Here is a 17,133-nt window from a genome sequence, read left to right on the forward strand (position 1 = left end):
AATCGATTCGGTACAATTGTAAACCGGCAGTTTAATTTCAAACAGATTTAGTCCAACATTACAACTATTTAAAAGACGAGTCAAATAGTGCCATCAAGTTATACACTTATACACGCACATAATATATTTTATGTGCCAAAATAATAAATATTGCCTAATTAGGCATTGTTATAATTCCAAATTAATAATTTTATCCTCTCCTCATAGGATTCCTAAAGCATCCCCATCTTTCCCTTTACATTTCTCTTTCATTTTATCTTCTTATAAGGAAAGGAAAACAAACAATACTATATAAATATAGAAAAACTTGAGGACAAAGCATGTGATCAGCTCATGCATGGTCTTGATCACTCTTGAGATGGGGATATTGTGGTCTCGTCGGCAAATTTGGCAGCAACAGAACAAACAAAGGATCCATCCTCACATGGCAGTTTTGAATATTCTCATTAATTTTTTTTATCACAAATATATTCAAATTTATTAAATTTATTTTGAGATATCCTTTTTTCTGTCGTTAAGGTGGAGAACTGAACCAAGAATTCTCTTTCTTCATCATCAATCCAATCACTGTTCACGACCCAGAATTCTATTTTCTCATCAATCCAATCACCGTTTTTAAGAACGAGTGATTGCCCTTCTCCGACCCTTACTGCCCAACCGGAGAGCGGACAGCTAATGCCTTCCACTTATTGAACAGGGTCTATGGTCGGTCCGTGACCCCTGGATGCCGAAGGCGTCCTTGGGGCGATCTCGCAGTTTCTACGGGGTGGAGACGATGGGGTCGGTCCATTTTTTTTAGGGTTTTGAATGGGCTAATATTGATAAAAGAATTCCTCTCTTTTGGCTTAATCTTCCTATTCATTTTCTTTTTAGACTAGCCTTAGGTCTCTCACCCTATGAATGATGGAAACTTTTTCTTCTTAGAGGATCAATATAGGGCACATATGTCCAAGAGTTTGAAAGAGAGAAATATAGATAGACTAAGAAAAAGTATCATGCTAGATTGCTCTATGAGGAGATAAATAGGAGTAAGACAGTAAAAAAATGAGACAAAAAAATTTATAGTGATTCAGCCTAAAGGCCTATGTTAACTCTAAGTTTATGATAGAAGAACCAAGTCCTAAACCCTAAACAACTATATATGATAGATGGGCTCTTAGATCAATAGACAATCTTTTTCGAGAAGATAAATGAAAAAAGATAAAAGAATAAGAAATTCAATAGTGAGATATTTGACTAGAAAGAAATAGAGGTGAGAAAATTATTAGTGCAACACATCAAAAAAATTACATGAAAATATTTTAATTGAATATTTTTGTTGTTATATTATGTGAAGTTGTCATTGTTTTAATTTAAAGTTTATTGTTACAATATGTAAACTTTAATAATAATAATAAACAAGAATAACATTAGAATGCCTTTAATTTTATATTAAGTGGAATTAAGATTCCATGTAATTTATTTATGCACAATAGCCAACCAAATGATCGGTCAAGAAAGCAATCCCCAGAGATTGTACAATCATGTTTGAAATCAAGCCAAGCGTGACCAAAGAGTGAGTCCACTAATAGAGCATATGGAAATCATAATTATCATTTTAAATGATATTTATGAAGTGCAATTTATTGTAAACCTTTTGGCCCCGCCATCTTAAATTTCTAAGAAACAACCTCAAGAAATAAGGCCCGCTTTACTAAAACTTCAACTAACAACCCCCTCTTCCATTCGTACTTCATCTATTGACGATATAATGATTTAAATAGAATGTAAAATGACTTAATAAATATCTTTTGATGAATATCTAAAATATTCATAAGTGTTCTTATTTTAAGGAATATTCTTGGTGGCTTATTCTTAATGGTGTTTGCTTGGCGGCTCTCATATGGTTTTAAATCTTTAGTAAGATTTGATTACATGCTCTTTATATCATTTTTTTCCATGATTTTCTTCTCAATTAGCATCCTCCATATCCTCATATGCATCACAATTCATATCAATAATTCATTCTATATAATACTATATCTCTCAAATTTGAACCTTTGTCTAGCATAGGGCTTGACCATCCACCCACTACAAGCTCATTACCCCTCATCTCTCTCCACAAACCATTAGATTACATCTACAAAATTAGAAAAATAAAAAATATCCCATTTAAAAGGACAAAATACTTGCTTACCCTACATAAAATTCCCTAAATCTTATGAAAGTTCTTGGGTTTCCATTTCTCCTCTTTACCCTAGCTAGCTATTAAGCAACCAATTTGCAAGCCTCCATACCCAAAGCTAAATCCCACTAATTTCTCCACCACTTTTCTAACTCTCTTATTCATTTTATTTAAATTTATTATAAATTATAAATTTAAAATGCACTTATTTTCATTAGCATTTAAATTATATCATTTGCACTTACATCTCTTTGATTAAGAACAAACATATTGTTATGATGTTAGAAATGATAGCTAATAAACTCAATATAACTAGTAGAAGAATTTAAGGAACCAAAAGTTATCTACTATTAATCATTCTTTTAATTTCATGGAGTTAAAAAATGACACCTTTCCAAGTATACAATCTATAATGGATAAAGGAAATGTATTTGTTAAAAAGCAACAAGAAAGCCGTCCCAAACTAGCCCTTAAGCTTCCTTTGAGACAACTTTATTGATACTTTTTCACACAACTTTTCGTAAAAAATTTTGTACTAAAAAGCGCGCGGCTTTAAAAAACATTAAGAAAATTGTCTCAAACAAAACCTCAGACATAAAATACTTTTACATGATTTTGTGACTTTATTGTGTTCTTTAACAATTTAAGCATAAAATAATACATTTCAAGTATTATACTCGTGCGGTCACTATGTAATCTTTGGTTCATACAAATGAAATATAACTTTCAGTAAATTTTTTTAAATAATTCCCACCGGTAAAACATCAATTTCACAGTTTTTAAAAGATATAACTAAAAAAGAAAAATATATAACAGAATATGGTAACCTAATTCACAATTTTAAGATAAATTTGGCAAAATATGGTTAAGCATTTTTAAATAATACATAAATAGTTGTAATTTACATTATTAACACTTGTATTTTGTTAAATGGAGTAAGCACAGATCTAAGCTTTAAAATAAACTATAAACAACATTGGGGACTAATAGCTCTTTTTTTTTTTTTTAAACAAAACCATACATTAATATAAAAACGATTACAACAGAGGAAGCATGTGAGCTAAAATAAAACAAAAGAAAATTACAGATAAAACAAACAAAACAGGCAAAACAAAGGCTCAGTAATCGACCGAGTCTCCCAGCGACCCTGAAGCCAAGCACGGACCGTCCAATAAAAGGTTGCCACCAGCAAAGAGACAGGGCCGCGAGTCCCGACCACATCATTGCCCATAGCCAGTGCACCAACGAATCAGACCTCCAAAAAAGCATAAGAACCCGAAGGAGAGCACAAAAGTGGAAGAGAAACAACATCATCGTCTACGACGGCATCTCCCCCAAAATTTTCCCCGAGATACAACATTGACAGTAGGTTTAGCACAAACCACCGAGAAATCATTGCCAGGGTCAGATCCCCCACAGAAATCCGGAGAATCCAAACCACCATCAGAAAATTCAGATTCCGATTCACCATCGGACGAAACATTCAATCAGTTAAGTTGATTCCGTAAATCCAAACCAGACGAATCACCCAAACAGTTAGCCATATCTTGCGAATTGATCAAATTTACAGGAACCTCAATAAGCCTGTCGACACACGAGATACCCTCCTCTCTGCACTCAGACGAAGGAGGCTCGGCCGCAATCAAAACAGGACCCAACGCCACAGACGAGTTAACATCATCAGAAAAATTAAAATTCTCCAGCCAGAGTGTCTTTAGCAGGAGAATTAATGGAAAACCAGAATCCTCCTGTTCACACTCCAAAGTCTTATTGGTAATCACATTATCGCCACTACCAACCTCTAAAACAGCAGAAGGAGGAGGGAGAAATTTTTGATTGTCGGGCACAGCGGGGCGGCAATTTTTGATTGAGTGACCAATACATTTACATCCGGAACAGAAGTGAGGGAAATCCTCAAAAATAACCTCTTGAGTATAGCCAAGCGATTCCGATCCTAACCAAACTAGCTTAGGATAGGATTTTGTAATATCTAATTCAACTAGCACACGGGCAATAGAAGGACGGGACCCAACAGCCGTAGCTTCGTCAATTTTTAGCGGTTTCCCAAACAATCCTCCAAGACCAGCTAGAATACGAGGTGAAAAGAAATGTGGGCGAAGACGAGGAAAAGAGACCCAGACAGGTATCACCGGCGATTCAACACCAATGTCCAACGTCGACGACCACTTAGTCAGTTTCATAAAGCAATTAAAAACAAGGTAAGAGCGGTGACAGAAAACTCTACAGTAATCAAGATCATTAGATAACTTGATCATAATACGAGAATGGTCTAAAATCGTGACAGAGACTTCACTTTTCAACTTCAAATTGAAGAAAAACTTGCGAATAGATTCCAGAGTCGGCCTTTTAGACGGAAAAAAGCCAACAAGAGAGAACTGAAAAGGAGCAGCAAGCTCCTGAATTTCCAAATCTAAAACCCATAACGACGGTAAGCCACGAAACGTGGAAACATGCAAATCCGGAAAAGATGACTTAGGATCAGCAAGAGCTTCAAGAAACGATCGGGAATGAGAAACCCCCCAAAAAAAAACCGGGGTCTTTCAGCTTAATAGCACCCATACCGGCACAGCCGGCAAAGACAAGAAAAAAAACCAGCAAAAAAAATTATACCAAACAAGTAGAGAAGAAGAGAACTCCCCAGAACGCGCGGTGGCTGGAAGAGAAGCCCCCACCGGGCGGGGAAAACGCCCGAAGCCACCAAACCCTAGCAGAGCGGCTAGGGCAGAGCGATGGCCTTCTTGAATTATGAGCATAGATAAAACTTCAATTAATGAAAATACATACTTTTGAGGTAGGGGACTAATAGCTCTTATATATAATAAGAAACCAAATTTGTTTCATATAAAAATAGAAATTTAATATGAGCTAAATTAGAATTATTCTCAACAATTTCATAAGAAATTGTCTAAATTTTCATTAGATTTATAACAAAATCAAATATCAAGTAACCAATCCCTCAAGCATTTTATATTTAAAAAATTCCAAGCTAGATTCAATTATTTATTTATTTTTAGAAGTTATGTATTGAGAATATTATGTGATTTTCATTTTTTTTTACTATTACAGTTATTTTAACCGTCATAAAAAGGCTAACAGTGGGTCTAACAATGCTGGAAGGCCATCATGTTCGTTGTCCCCTGGACAGGGCTTTTGCAACATTTTCCAACACACCAAAATTTGGGGGAGAAAGGAGAAGAGGCCGTCGGGCTGGCTGGTGAAAGCGGTATTTACATTAAATGGAACGATTTAAACCGCTATAATTTTTCAGAATAGCCATCATTTAAAAGACTACGAATGTTCAAAACTAACAGCAGTCTACATACGAATGCTAAGTATTGATGTGATTTTTGTCTTTTTGAGTAGCAAATAAATATCCATTTTTAATTAAAAAATTTGAATTATATAAATAGAAATGGATATAATATTTAAAAGAAAATAAAGTAGATATATTGATAGGACAAAAAAAAAAGAAAAAAGAAAAAAGGCCTTTGCAAGTGAGATATATTTTTCACGTGTTCTTGGAATTGAAGCAACCGACTAAAAATTCCATCCATTTAATAATTGGTGATTGGAAGGAAGTCTCTTCATTGGGTCCATAAATGCTTATCTCTCACCAATCTGAGTGTAGGATTTTAGCAATAGACTGCTTAGTTATCAACAGTTCACCTAACCTTCTCAACCTATTTGTATTTCGATTAATAAAAGGAACAGAGTAAATTAATTGTAAATTAGATTTTTCTGAAATTAATTTCTTAAGGGTTCTTAATTTACTTGCACAACCAATGTCCAATAGGCAATAAGCTTAAATTGAAGAAAATTTTTCCTTATTGTTTCTCATGATATGCACTATAAATTTCAAGTGATAAGTATTAATAGAAAAGGATTGAAGGGTTAGAGAGTAAGTAGTAGGGCTTAAAAATAATACTCCCTTATCCTATTACATAGGAGATGAAGTTACAAGTACTTGTAAGAGTTTATCATATTTGTTGCAAGTGACAATTTTTTTCTTAAGGAAAAACTTGAATTACTTGTGAGCTTACAAGTCAAAATTTATGCTGTAAATTCTTTTATGAGAATGATCTTAGCATCCTACATTATAGTTTTAAGTGTGAAATAGCACCTAATATTCAAATTAGTGATCAGATAAATAATACACATCAGAATAGGATGGGATATCCTGCTAGGATCCTTTATGATTACACATTTATTAACATCTCATGATGAGATGCCCATTTTATATAATATAAGAATTTATAGTGAGATGAGAAATAACTTGAATGTTTTTAGTTGAGTTTTGATAACTTCACATGTACTCAAAAGTGAGTTATATTGTATAGATGTAATGGTTCAAGTATGGGAAGCCAATATCTAAAGAGATGACAAATCCTTGTTGTCTAGCAATACAAATTATTAGATGTCGATATACTATGCATGTATAAGTGAGGACAACCAATGGAGATGGAATACGTAGTTGTGTACTCAACCTTTTGGTTGTTTGCTTGCATGTCGTGCATACCTAATAATATCTCCATTAATGGAGACAAATAACACACTTCTACAACTAAAGAGACAACTCAATAATTGAGGTTTGGCTTAGAAATAGTGGCGGAAGGTAGGTTCCAATATGAAGCAAGCAATGGTAATAAAGACTGAATGTTGTGAAGGTAGAGTATTTTTGTATGAGTTAACACACCAAAGGATGTATGCTTATTACTAAAAAATTAAGCCACTAGAAAGTGAATGATAATTTATGATAAGAACTTAACTTTTGTTTCACTTCTAGTGAGAAATTATTTTTCACACTCATATGCATATCAATAATATTTATGGTGCATGAGTGTCATTCGTATTAGTACTCAATATCTTCGAATAAAAAAAATTTCAAAACCATTAATCATCATGCAATGAGAACCCACAAAATCACATGGAGTAAGAAAAAAAATTACCGCTCTTGAACCTATGTCAAATATGACGTAAGATGTTAAAGTATCATAGTTGTCATACATTGCATGTAAACTTGATTCCAATAAAGATATTAACTCTACTACCACTTCTTTGAGATCATTTGGTCCAAAAAATAGTGTCATGAACTTTTCAACTACGCTTCAACTGCTTGCAAATCATAACACTTTTAAGTGTCCTTGCGCTCATCCTATCAAAACATTAACTTTGACTACAAATTTATTTAAATCAATGTTCTCATGGTTATAAATTTAATTTCAGAAGTTGATCCTAATTTAAATGTTGCATCATAATTCATACTTGATCATTTGAATTTCTAATAACATATCTACTTTAATAAAAGATTTGACAATAATAACAAAACAATGCAAGTCACCCCAAATGACAACTTATAAACCCATCTCCATGCTAATTTGTTTGCTAAAAAAGTGTCGGCAACAAGTTCAATTACTCTTCAATCAAAGAGAGATGCATTCCAGATGACATAGTACTCTTGTAGGTAGGTTGTGTGGATGACATATTAGAATCTCTAGAGGAAAAGAATTTGTCGTAATGCCTAAAATAAATAGCTTTCCAATGAATAGATCATTGTTTTGTACCTAATGATTTTTATTTCTGATTTTGATCTAGATGCCTAATGATGTCAATTATTGCCACAAAAAATAAGGCCTTATTACTTCTCCATGTACTATCTTATTAATTCACAAATAATTTCTATGCTCAAAGATTTAGCTCAATGCTTGCCACCTACCTATCAGAATTATTTAATTATGGTGATTATGACATAAGAGAATGATTGTTTCCATGAAGAAGCAAATGCATTATACATGGGAGCTCTTTAATCTTGTAAAATTACAAGTAAGGCCTATTATCATCCACATTGGCCATATCAATGTAAATATAGAATTTGCAAATAAGGGCTTACAAGATTGAAAATTGTTGATATGCCACTTTTAATAATTAGATGACTATTTGATTCATAGCATTGATTTGTTCGATTATATCTTAATTTGTTGTTTGATTTGGAATATATTACGCTTAAATTATTTAAAAATAGTTTTTGCTATGGTGTTTTATCTTCTATTTTTTTAAGAGTTGGATTATTCTATCAAAATTAAATAAAAATTTGATAAGTATGAATTTTTAATCTATTAACTTTATTTTGACATAAATATAAGCATAATTTTTAGTTAATTATTTACCTATTTAATTTATTATTCTAATAATGAGAAAATGATTGAATTGGTCCCCAAACTTTTAATTTCTGAAATATTTCTCGACTATATAAAAATATTAATTTGGTGTCACAACTCTTTAAGTAATGACTAAATTAATCATTATGTAAGATCATTTAGATCCCTATTTAAAGACTAAAGGGACTAAAATAAGGCTTTTAAATAGTCCAGGACTTCATAGGACTATTTGGATTCATTTCTCTTTTAATATTATATGAAAGAAAATAAGGGCATTGAAGATTTGCAATCTAACAATATAAGACTTCCCTAAAAAATTAAATTATGATAAATATATATTTTTAAAAATAAGGAGAAGATAAATATTATTGAATATTTGAATGAATATCATTTAATATTTTTTTAATAAACAAATAATGGAATTGTTAGAATTATTCTAAAATTGAAAGAAATAAATTTTGATATGGCTGTCTTCTCTCTCCCCTCTCTTCATTTAGTATTGGAGTCAATTATTCCATGTCGGCACTAAAAGTTATCTGAAAGGGAAACCTAAGCTATGCCAATCAGATAATTGAGCCTAAAGGAAAAAGACAAGCCCAAATTATGCCAAAATATTCTAATATATTTACAAAAATATATTTTATCTAAATGAGTTTATCAAATAATGTGTCTTAATATACAGCCAGCAAAAGAAACATATTTCATTATAAGAAAATAATTATGTCAAAATAGGCCTTATTATTTCACATTAATTAGCAAAAAAAAAACAATAATAATAAAAGATCAAGGGTTTATTCAGGACAACTTTCTCATTGTTTTATTTTTTAAATCATAAATATATTTTTATTTGACAACTGTCTTTTACTATCATGGGCGGATCCCCATAGTAGTGAGGGATGGGGGGGGGAGGGTATATTTTGGAATATTTTGGGTATTTTTCCCCCTCTCAAAAAAACTTTTTGCCCTAATTTTATCAATTCTAATCATCTTTGCCCATCCCCTAACAAAAAAAATTTTTTGTCCACCCTGAAAAAAGAAGCTGGATCCTGCCCTGTTTACTACTTTCCATAAATTTCTTTGGAGGGAAGCTATTTTTTACAATCAAAGCTGCTAATGTATGGTAGATTCAAGAAAGTAGTGATTCGATTTCATAAAAATATATATTTATAATATCCACAACAACTTTCAAAAACGTTATTTTTCGTACGTATAAGACCTAAGCAGCTACTTCTGTCCGTGCATACTTCAATCATATTATGCTTTAGCTTGTCGGAGTCCGTAAGGTGCACAAAATCACTCAAGAGTGATGCAACTTCCTAGAAGCTCTACTACAGATATCTTACATACTGCCATAGCTTTACAATCACCTTTATAAAATATTGTAGTCTATGCATGAGTGCAATGTTTCTCATATATAATTAGAATGATTTAAAGATGGTGATAATGATAAAATAAGGATAATTAGTTTTCGTTTGAGATTGCTTTCTTATTGCTTCTTAAAGTAATTTTTTAGTACAAAAAAAAATTGCTTTTAAAAGCAGTAAGAAAGCCGTTCCAAATGAAACCTTAATGTGAAATATGATCAATTTACTTTTAATATGCATGTCTATTTAAATATATTATAAATTGAAGTCCTAAGCATGCCTCAAGCCAGTCCTATTACATCCACATATTTAATGATATCAATGTAATATTTACTTTGTAAACTAATGGAGCTTAAATTATGTAAAATTATTGATATGTCACTTTCAAGCAATAGATTTCTATTTGATTCATAGCATTCTTATATTTTAATGTATGATTGTAGTTTGATGTAAATTGTTAAGCTTGCATCATTGCATGTGAATGATATTTTCTACTAAGCTCAAAGCATTTATATATTGAAGCTCTAAAATTATTAAGAAAATGTTTTTTTTTTTTTTTTTTTGAGTTTTTAATTTTGCTTGAAACAAGAAATATTAGTCATATGATTTTATATTTTTTTCTGTATTTTATTTATTTATAGACAATTATTGTATAGTTATTAGTGTCACTATTATTATTTTTCATGAAAAAAATATTTTGTTTTTATGATTATAAAGTGGTCGAAGAGATGCAATAACATTGTAACATTTTGCATTAAATATTTCACTGCAAATTCAAATTATGATACAAAGATTTTTTGAAAAATAAAAAAAGTTATTTAATAATTAATTTTGTAAGGATACAAATGCTTGAATTATCAATATACATTATGAAATTGAGATTTATAAATTTTGATATATTTCTTTTCTCTCTGCCCTCTATCTCTTCTTCTTTTTATTACACCCTTTTGTAAGATTATTTAAAATAATTGGGTGGCATATTTCACATATTTAAGTGGGTTTTACTTTATAATATAATATATCATTATAATAATATACATACTATAAAAATATGGAATAAATTATTCTTCTAAAATTTTTAATTATAAGTAAATATAGATATAGTGTAAAAAAATAGTTCATAATTAAAACATAAATTTATTTATTGGGTAAGAAAATAGCAAAAGATAAAAAATAAAAATCTACACTCAGACTTAAGCTAAAACCTACGAGCTGATGGATCCTTTTCCTAAGAGTACAATAAAAACTGAAACAAATATACGGGCTGTGAGTAGACAGCACCCAAAAAAGGATAAGCGAAAAATTCCCATTCAGCCCAGCTCTCCTACAAAAAAGAATACGATAGACAAAAAGGAAATGCAAAAACCAAGTAAAGTATACCTTGCGGACAATCGAGCTCAGATCAAGAATCTTGTTAACAAACCTACAAGGAATACTCCAAAAAACCATTAGATTTCCACAGAAATTAGAAATAGCTTTAAAGCCCTCAATATTATAAATACTCCAAGATTTTTTACAATCAAATAACCCCACCAAAGCATTCATCAGGCACACCCTCTTCCCCTTCGTCAAGTAGAAAGGATCATACAGCTTGGAATCATTCTGATGCCACCAGAAACCAGAAATACCCATGATATTCAAACTAAAATGCATACCACGACTCAGAATGTACCCAGCAATACTATTCAACCCAAAATTACCAAATAAAAGCTCACCCAATAAATTCAACAAACGCCCCCATTTAGTAGAAATGAAGCACTTATCCATGATAAAGACAAACCAACAGCTAGAAACCAACCCCGGGAAAGAAAACAAAGAACCCCAGCAGCAATAATGAAGACAAAACATAGCCAACAGAACAACCCCAGCAGCAAAAATGAAGACAGAACAAAGCCAACAGAACAGAAAAATAAAATCATCCAGCTCTCAAATAAGGCATACAAGCCTTATCCATGAGAATCATACCCTTCAAAACTTGATCTAAATTTAAAATATTCAATTCTTCATAACCATACAGAGTAGAACCCCTATTAGCTAGCCAATCCGCACAAACATTGCCTTCCCTGTAAATATGCGAAATAAAAACATTCATCTCATTCATAATATTCTTAACTTTTCTAAAAAGATAAAAATAATTAGCATTACCAGTGGTCTCATCTTTAATACTTTGAACAATAAACATAGCGTCTAATTCAATCCACACATAATTACAACTATATTTAATACACAGTTCCAGCCCCAGAATTAACGCATTGAGCTCAGCAGAAATAACATCATTAATCTGGAGAGGAGTAGCAAAGGCAGCCACGACCTCTCCACCAAAATCACGAATGATACCTCTCGCACCCGCCGTCAGCAAACCCACGAATCCATCAGTGTTCAATTTAACATAAGGCTGTTTGGGTTTTATCCAGTAAACAAAAGAATCAGCCATAGCAGGAGATCCTTGATCAAGGGTAATCCCAAAGAATTCAGCCAAATGCTTACATCTATAAAATGTTTTACTAGATAAAATATTAAAATTAAAGAGCTGCAAAACCTTTCTTTTTACATTATCAATGATAATATTAGCATCCATCTTCATATTCTCATGTTTAGCCTCATTTCTAGCCCTCCAAATATACCAAAGAATAAGGATGGGTAAAAGATTTAAAATATGACATTTACTAGAATGAAACCAGCTCTCCAACATCAAATGCAAGGTATTAATCGTCGTAGAATTCTTATCAGTAATGTTGTTGTCGTCGAATTCTTATCAGTAATGTTGAAATAACTCCAAACTTTTTTAGCAATCAACCCATTAATGAAAAGGTGGTCAATATCCTCACAATTAAAACAACAAAAACACTTAGAAACTAACGTAATACCTTTTCTTTGAATCAGATCATCAACAGGGAGAAAACCTTTAATACACCTCCAAACAAAAGTAGAATAGGTGATAGGAAAAGAACTATGCCAAATGCCGCAAAAATGAAGCCTTAATATGTTTTAGGAAATTTATCTTATTTGGGATGGATTTTAATGCACTTTTATATTTAAAACTTTCAAAATTAAAGTAAGAATCTTTGAATTTTTATTGCAACATATTTATGGTCAAATAGAGCATCTTAATAAAATGAACCCAACAACACCGAAAATGATTTAATTTGTATCCAAATGAGCTCAAAACAAGAATTTGAAGTAAAACTGAAAATTTTGGAATATTAATTAAAGGGTCATATGATCTTCAAATTTTAATTATAAGCTTATAGTCAATCGAGTGGCTCGACAACATGAACTCAGAAAGCCTAAGATCACTTGTTCCTCAGGTCATTAATGCACTTGAATTATATATGAATGAATAGTTTATGATTATTGGATTCAATATAAGCTATCCGACGGAGTTTATGATATTTTGGTTGATTTTATCAAAATGTCACTCTCAAATACTATAAATAGACTCTCAATCTTCACCTAAAGGGGATACGTTCTTGAGTTTTGAGAGAGCTAGAAAATCTGAAGAACTCTAGAGCTCTACTTAATATTCGATCTTGACGATTATTACCGTTCATTTCTTTTTGCTCGCTATTGTCATCTAATTGTTATCGTCAGACCGTCGCATCCGAAACATATTCGTCTGATGCCATAATCCATTTTTTGTTGTTGGACCGCTATCATCTTATTATTTTTACTCGAACATCCTCATATGATCAATGTTATTATATCACCATTACTCGATTAATATCATCTAACTATTACATCTTTAATATTCTCCTTGATATTCACTAAAACACAAAATTCTATTGAGAAATATTTTTTCTAAATATCTACTTTTTTAAAAAAAAATTAAAAATATTACTTACTATAAGGGTTATATTTATTGTCAAATTGTCCACGATTCAAATTTCCAAGGAGACGATTTTAAGTCATGGTCCAGCAGGTACGTTGTCCCTCTGCGGTAAACGTGGGCACATCACAGCACATGGAGTGTGTGCGCGTTTGGCCATTGGTAGGGCTGCTAGTTATGTCCGAAATTTAAATTTATTTTAGATTTTTAAATTTTTTTTATTAATTTAATATTGAAATTAATTTTCTATGAACAAAAATAATTTACCAAAAAATAATTCAAATCAATTTTATTCAATAAATGATATATTCAAAGAAAAGTTTCATATTAAGGTATCTTGATTAAAAAGCTGTTATCATAAGCTTAAAAATCTTTAAATTTACTTTAAAATAAGCTTGATATTAATTAATTATAATTCACTAATCTAAAATATGTTTAAGAGCTTCGAGTTGCTTCCTAATAATTAAAATTTTGATAGAAATATACTTCTCATATATAAATGTGTTTTAGCCGAGGTTTTAATCATCATATCAGACATTAACCAGAAGAAGAGGAGCTTCGATATCTGAACATTCAAAGAAAGTTGAAGGGCGGATTTCATATGACATAATAAATATTAAAATTATTTAAATATGATTTAAATAACATAATGATCAATAATATAATATGTATATTTTAAGAGAAATATATTATGAAATATAGATGAGATGCAAAGAATATTTTCTAAATTCTAAAATGATTAACTTTTTTATTTTAAGCTAGAATGATTCTTTGAAAAAAAAAATAGAAGATGAAAGTTAAAGTCAGTTAAAAAGATAATATTTAATGAATATCAATAAAAGTGAGAGAATGATTATACTAAAAAAAAGTGATTTTTCTTATTTACTATCATAAGATTACTTAAATTTTAGGCTTTCATAATTCAATAAAAAAATAAAATTATTATTTATTTTATTATTTTTGAGGTCAGAGGTCACTTTACTTTGGTCTACATGTCATAAATATTTTTTTTTAGTTGGATCCATTAATTTTTTTTTTAATTGTAAGAAATTCTTCAATTAAAAGAAGAGTTGGGAGTCTAGTTTTAATTAAAAATAAAAATGGCATGTAGTTCTTAATCTTCTATTCTTGTGATTTATATTGAGAAAAATAGAAGGCAAGATGGGCAATCTTTCACAATAGATCAATTTGTGCTCTTAATACTAGCTTTTATCAAGTTCAATACTAGAATTCTACTAGAATTTTGATAGGAATTTTTTTTAGGAGTTATCTTATGAATTCTAGGGCTATCCATGATATTTGTACTTTGATGTCAAATTTTTTATTGATTTTATATCATTTATTAATATTTATAGGGTTTAGACTCTATCATAGAATTTGAGTATAACATTTCGTGGGTGCTAGAATAATAGTGGTAGTATAATGAAAAAATAACATCTTAGTTTCATATGAAAATTTAACAAATACATATATAAAAGAAGAGTTTCTATAAAGATATAAGAGTTTTTACATGAAAAACCCAAAAAAGAAAACAAATCAGAGAATTATTTCATTTGAAATGATTCACTAGTGTACGCAATAGGTTACAGATAAAATCATTCCTCATAAATGGCAAAGATGTTAATACAATGCAGTATACATGAAGTACGATCGTTTGTGTTATGTTTGATCTTTTTCATTTGAGAAGACAAGATAATTAGAGAACAAGAGGTCAAAAATGACGAATCTTAGAATTGCATAAGTTATAGTTAGTGTTGATGACATGCATGAATCATATTGGTGCTGATATGCATCAAAATTACTGATGACTATAAGTGATAGTCAACAAGTGGTGGTGTTTATGTCGGCAAAGTGTATTGGCCTTATAGATGATGGGTTGCATCAATGTTGTTGTTGGTGATGATGGCCGGGTGACAAAGTTGGTGGTCTTCAACATTTGTCTCGACATTTTGTATCTGCCTTACATGCGATGACAAGTGTCAATGTTGATGGTAACATTGATAGACGACGTCAATGAGATTAATAGTGGGCTATAATGTTTGGGAGATTATAATTGGGTGGCATTAGTTGATAGACAATAATAGGACAATTGTGGCTAGATAACAGTTGCTTGACGATGGTAATTGTTATAAGTTGCTTGACGATGGTTATAATGTTCGGGAGATTATAATTGATAAATTTATCCAATTGTGGATTAGATCATGTTTGATGCTGTTGAATTTATCTCATCGAAATATTCAAATCTACTGTAAGTTTTCTGAATTCAAAATGTGGATGATATTTAATCTATCGAACTCGGATTTTTTTTTAATTTAAATTTTATCTCAAAATTCATGCTTGACGAAATAAATTTTTTAATTACATATCAATATATAATAAGTTAGAAATAAAATAGCTATGTCAAGAGCTATGACAATATTGCTGCATTTATCTAATTATGTTGTAGTGAGTTAATGGAATTAACTAATGATACCAATGACTTGAAGATGTTTAGTGAACATTAAAATATTTGGATAAAATGATATTCATCTCTTTATTAATTATAAGTATTTGAATAATAAAATCTTTGAGGGCAAGACATAAATGGACATAGAGCATAATGGGTAGGAAGGGAATTTCCAACCGAATCGAACGTCATTCGCTTATCGCCTGTTTGTAGTTGCCGCAAGTCTTCACCCAAACGCGAAACAAAAAATTGTATTTTGCGTTTTCACTCCATTTTGATTAGTACGACGTCAATATTTGTATCATACTGTTCAAAAAGCTAAAATGACGTTCGATTTGCCGTTCAGTTGGATGCCCACAAATACTGTAAATCGGAGATCTAGAATATCATTCGGTTGGAGATGACCTAAGTTGTTTCACCAGTTATGAAAAGAACATCACAATGACTTGTTGAAGGAAAACACATGAGGATTGAGATGTACTATTAAGACCTGATATTACAAGATTACATTCATTTGCAAATACATGTACACCACACAATCAAGTCCAGGGATTTTAAAAGTGCAATCATACAATTTTTGTACTTTTACGCAAATATGATTATACAAGGTGGATATTTGATAGATTGTCCAATGAAAAATGATAAATATAGAATAGACTGCACTAAGGATCTTAACTCTAGGGTTTTAAATCAATTAGCTGCCAAATTAATTATATGGTGGTGGGACTAATAATTTTTTTTACGCTTCGTTTGAGACATTTTTTACTATTTTTTAAAACAGTTTTCTAAAAATAATTTTCTTTTTCAAAAAAATAAAATAAAAAACTACTTTATAAACAATACAAAAGCCATCCAAATGAAGCCTTAATCAATTAAAGAATACGACATCAAATATAAATATATCATTATTTTAATAATTTTCCTTCTTTTTGTTAATTAAGCCTAACCAGCTCAGCATATGAGCCAATTATAAATTTATAATTTTAATATATATTTATCAAATTAGTTAACATTTAATTATTTATAATTTATTTTGAGAAATAAATATAAAAAAAAATTAAGACCGCACACATTTAATTAGTTTAACATTTTAGTGTTATGTAGCTAGCATAAGATTATTTTATATTTAGAAAAGGGAATATATATATATATACCAT

The sequence above is a fragment of the Dendrobium catenatum genome, unplaced genomic scaffold (genome assembly GCF_001605985.2).
Source record: "Dendrobium catenatum unplaced genomic scaffold, ASM160598v2 fragScaff_scaffold_1391, whole genome shotgun sequence".
NCBI classification, from domain to species: domain Eukaryota; kingdom Viridiplantae; phylum Streptophyta; class Magnoliopsida; order Asparagales; family Orchidaceae; genus Dendrobium; species Dendrobium catenatum.